Below are 5,450 nucleotides of genomic sequence, written 5' to 3'. Positions count from 1 at the left end.
CCTGTAACCACAGAAAATTTAATTCCATCAGTAAATAGTCTAAAAAATGACCTGCAACCTTGAATAAGACCTCAGCCCTGGCACATAATATTGATTGCAGTTTGCTAGGACCAGAGCAGAGGACCTAGTTCAACTATGCCTGGATTATTGACTCATAGAAGCCTTAAAATAACAAAGTGGTGTGGTTATAAATGACTAAACTCTATCTCATTTGTTGCATAGCAAGAGAAAACTAACAGTCTTATAGACTCCAGTTCCAATTAAGGGAGAAGCTGAAAGTGAGGTATGACACAAGAGTGGTATCCAGAACCCATCGAGGAGAAATGGTTTGCACCCAACCATAAATAAATCTTTATGAGGAACCTAAGTTACCCCTCTCTCAAGCAAGTTGTCAAATGGATAGAGCAGACCCTGCCAAATGTTAGACCACACAGAATGTCTTTAAAGGTTCATTTTTATTTGAGATAACTTGCCCTACCCCCAAGAGAATGTCTTCAACCCCTTCCAACTAATGCTATACTTTATCACTTCAACAGCATGTGTATCTGCTGACCAGCACATGGGTCAGCAGCCCAAAATGATGGGTTGATCATTCTGAGGTATGTGACAGGGAGAGAATCAAAACAATTATCTATTACTCAGCTAACTCCAGAAGAGTGTCTCATAGCAGGATGCCAATTAAGAAACTTATGATAACCACCCCCCCCACACACACAACACTCATTCATTTTTTTGTTTTTGTTCCGATCCTCAGGCTTGAACTCAGGGCCCAAGAGCTGTCCCTGAGCTTCCTTTGCTCAAGGCTAGCACTCTAACACTTGAACCACAGCTCTACTTTTGGCTTTTTTTGGTAGTTTAGTGGAGTTATGAGGCTCATAGGTTTTCTTGCCCTGGCTGGCTTCAAACAACTATCCTCATATTTCAGTCTCCTGAGTAGCTACAGTTACAGGTATGAGCCATTGACACATAGTTCAACACTTAATTGTAGAAATAAGCTAACTTCTAGTGGATAGGAGGCCACGACCACTCCCCTCCCTCTTTGCCTGTGTGAGGTTGGCAGGAGAACGCCACAGGTGCTCACCACATTTGAAATTCAACCCTGAGACAATGAGAACAGCTGAGCCTCAGATCACACTATGAACTCCAAAAGTCCCACTCCACAATCCCACTCCTCTTCAGGATGGCTCTACTGGGGTAGTCACCCCAATGCCTGACAAGAGTTCTACCAAAGATACAACTACACCTGTACAAAAATCAGGTAGGCATTTTTCCAGCAGCAATCCAGGATAGCAGCAGACTCAAGGCCAAATAGGTTCCCATAGAATTTCTGTTTGTTTACTCTGTAAGCAACAAGGTGTGAGCAACTTTATGGGGACCTGAAAAGAGGAGGTGAGATTGTTTATAGTGTTTATCCTGGCTCTGAGCATCCTGGAAGGATATCTGCCTAAAGCAGAAATTGTTGCATGGCTTTAGTGGCACATTATTTAATATGACAACTCCAGTAGTAGTAAGGTATTAGCAGAAAAGGTCACATCTGTACATTCCAAGTCACCATTTGTGGATATTTGATCAATAGGAACCCATCCGTGCTGTCGGGGAGTCTTGCCTCAGATAGATACCTGCTCTAGAGTAATTAATGGTCACTACAGTCTTTCTTCTACTCTAGGAGGCCAGAAAGAACTTTTTCACCCCAGAGAAGCCAACTTCAGGAATCCCTTTGAGCACTCTGCTCACCATTCAGTGAGCATGGCATTATCCTGGAGATGAGAGGCAGCTTCAAAAGAATGGATTGTTGCAGGATGCTGGTAGCTCACACTTGCAATATTAGTTACTCAGGAAGCTGAGATCTGAGGATAGCAGTTCAATGCTAGCCTGTGTATGGAAGGCTATGAGATTCTTATCTCCAAAACACTACTCAGAAAAAGCCAGAATTGGCTCAAATGGTAGAGCACTAGCCTTGAGCAAAAAAAGCTCAGGTACAGCACACAGGCCCTGAGTTCAAGCCCAGGACTGGCACACAAAAGAAAGAAAGAAAAACGCAAAATGGATTGTCTCTATTGGAAGACATCTCCAAATTTCTCTGGAGACAATAGCACAACCATGAGGAAAACTGGACAAGAGGGAATAACATCTAGTCCATCAGAGAAAAGATAATTTCCAGTTGGGACAGACCCATGTAAGAAAGACTAGCAAGCAAATGTCCTACTACGTGGAGCTTCGGGGGCTTGAACTCAGAGCCTTAAGCTCTTGCTTAGCTTTTTCACTCAAGGCTGGCTGGTGTTCTTTCACTCAAGCCACACTTTCACTTCTGTTTTTGTTTATGCTGGTTAGCAGGAGATAAGAGTCTCTTAGACTTTTTTTCTGGCTTCGAGCCTTGATTCTCAGATCTCGGCCTCCCAAGAATCAAAGGTCCCTTCAGCACTTCTTTTGGAAAGGTCCTAGCTTCTTCTCTAGCTCTGACTTCTTATCCTGTATTATACCTTCCTGCCTCCACAGTGACCCAGTAGAGCTTAGGAAAATACATCTGGTGCTCCTAACACCTTAGACTCTGGTGAGAGCTAAAAATGCAAAGAATTTTGTCTAAAAGATCCTTTCTGCCATCTCTCTAGTGGCCCAGAGGCTGATCTAGCAGGAAGAACTATAGTCTTTTAGTCCATATATCCTATTAAAGGATCTGTTCTTGCCTTTAATTGGGAGCACTTAATATTCACAATTAGGGCTCCATGGAAGTGCATTTGCTTTGCATGCACCTGCCATCTCCAGCACTACAAAAATAATTCTACAATTAATCCAATTAATGAAACTCTGTGCCAGGCAGCCACCATGAAAAACAATTTCAATTTCAATTTCATTTCACTGGATCTATAGAAATCCCCTCTGAGGTAGGCTGTATTATTCTATTATTTTCATTCCCATTTCCCAGATAAGGAAACAATGTCTAGCTGAAATGAAATCATCTTTGTAAAATCATACATATTGTAAGAGAGTTAAGACTGGAGTCTAATTTTACCTGAATTCTAAGCCCATCATTTGATCACTACATTCTTTCTATCTCACTAGGCCATTCACTCTGTTTCCCCCTAACTTTCCTATATACTGGCCTATATAGGATTTGAAAATGGGATAACTCACCAGACCATTATCAGCCCATAACATCTTCACAGAGATTTTTTTTGATCAGTTTGACAATGAAGAGTCTTGCCAACTATTATTATGAGAGCTTTTTTAAAAGGGATAGATCTGTAGCAAAGAAGCTGTTAAATGGTGTCCATACCTCAGCAATGGATTCCAGGATAGTGTGAGGACAGTGGTGGACTTGAGAGAAGAGCCAGGATAGGTCCAGTTGCTCAAGCCTGTAATCTCAACTAGTTGGGAGGCTGAGGTAGAAGGATTACTTGAACACAGGAGTTTGTGTCTAGCCTTGGTGCTGGGTTTCGACAGGAAGTTCCCCCAAAAGGCTCATGTGTTGGAGACTTGGTCTTCAGTTGGTCAATCTAATCATTAGGAGATGTTTGGATCATGAGGGCCCAATCAATAGATTGTTTTATTGTTGGTGTTCTGTTGTCATTTTGTTGGCCGTAGGGCTTGAACTCAGGGCCTGGGTTGCTTTTGCTCAAGGCTAGTGCTCTATCACTTGGAGCCACAGTGCCACTTCTGGTTTTTGAGTGGTTAATTGAAGATAAGAGTCTCCTGAGGACTTTCCTGCCCGAGCTGGCTTCGAACCATGATCCTCAGATCTCAACCTTCTGAGTAGCTAGGATTACAGGTGTGAGCCACCAGCTAATAGATTGTTTTACTGATGGATTCAAAGTCAGATGGCTCTACAGTAGACTTTAGAAGGTGGGACCTGGTTGTAAGACATAGGTAGGTCACTGTGGTCATGTGTGGGATATCAAGAGCTCTGTCCCCAAACTCTTTGTTTTCAACTGTATCACAAGCAGGGTGTGTAAGGCTTTTGATTTTATTATTTATTTGCTGTAGTTGCTGTTATTAATGCTCCCAGAAGAATACATCAGTTGGGGAAGGGAGTGAAAAACAGCTCCAAACAGGGGAGAAAAAAAGCAAAGTAGAAGAAAGAGAAGTGAGCACTGGTACAGGATGTGACTTTAAAATAGCCCATTCTGTGGGATTTGATACATATACTTCTTTCCTCCCCTTCGAATTCCAAAGGCACTAAGGGAGGAGGCACCAATAGCCTCTAGCTGCTTCCTGGCCAGCAGAAGCAGAAAAGATAAAGGAGGATGAGATATCAGGCCTCAAGCATGTGCCATTTTCCTGAATCTTTATCTCTTTGTGAAGGCAACCTTGAACTGGTTTTGTCTGGAGACTCCTTAAGCCCACCATTCTGGGATTAAAGCAATACCCACAATACCTGGGTTATGATGAAAAGACTCTGTTCTCCCCTAGGGTAAAATAGAGTGGTCTCAGAGTGAGCTTTATCTTTGATGGGGGAAATAGACTTAAGGAGAGGTAATGCCCTCCAAATTAAAATTATTCCAAGAATCCGAGAGCCTGGACATTTTCAATCATGGCATTACTTGTGAGCTTGTAGGACCTCAAGTTCCCTTAGCCCATAGCTAAGGCAGCTAGCAAAGAGGCAGCTGCTTGCCTAGAATGTGGGAAGAGTGATCCTGAGTTTCTCTAGCTCCCCATCTCTTCTTTCCCCAAGCCATGGTGACACACTCTCTCTGTATCTTGCCTAAAATAGTCATCATTAGACTCATTCCCTTGAACCAGACAACCAAGTCAGAACATGAGTCCCCAGAGCTTCTCTTTTAGACCCAGAGTCTTCATGCACCCCTACTATGTGCTCAATTCTGTATTAGGTGCTGTGGAGGCAATGACAATTAAACAATGAACATTTTACTGGACACTAAAGATGTGTAGACATGGTTTGAAGTGTTTGCATAAATCCTTGCATTCAATCCTCAAAGCATTCCTGTGAAGTAGGTACTATTTGTTCTCAGTCTTCCTTCATTTTGTGGATGGGGAAGCTAGAAGGCTAAGTAACTGTCTAAGGTAACACGACAAAAACACAGCACATCATTCAGGTTCTGAAGGCAGGATCTGAACGTAGGCAATTGGTCTTCAGAGCTTACAGCCCTGCATAAAATTACCCACTCCGTGATGACAAAGAGAATAAACATGAGAGCCAGGCACGGAAGCACAAACCTGAAATCGTAGTACTTGTGAGACAGAGGCACAAGGACCTCAAGTTCAAGGCCAGCCTGAGCTACATGTCAAGTTCCAGACTAGCCTGGGCTATATAATGTCATCTTTTTTTTTTCCCCTTTTGGTGGTTTTGGGGTTTGAACTCAGGGTCTTATGCTTGCTAGACAAATGCTTTACCACTGAGCCATGCCTCAAGTTCTTTTTTGCCTTAATTACTAATTTTAGATAGGGTCTGTCTTTTTGCCTGGGCAAGTCTGGACTATGATCCTCCTATTTAT

Source organism: Dipodomys spectabilis, unplaced genomic scaffold (genome assembly GCF_019054845.1).
Source record: "Dipodomys spectabilis isolate Male_0828 unplaced genomic scaffold, ASM1905484v1 ptg000325l, whole genome shotgun sequence".
Taxonomy (NCBI): Eukaryota; Metazoa; Chordata; class Mammalia; order Rodentia; family Heteromyidae; genus Dipodomys; species Dipodomys spectabilis.
Note: the sequence above shows the minus strand (reverse complement) of the source record.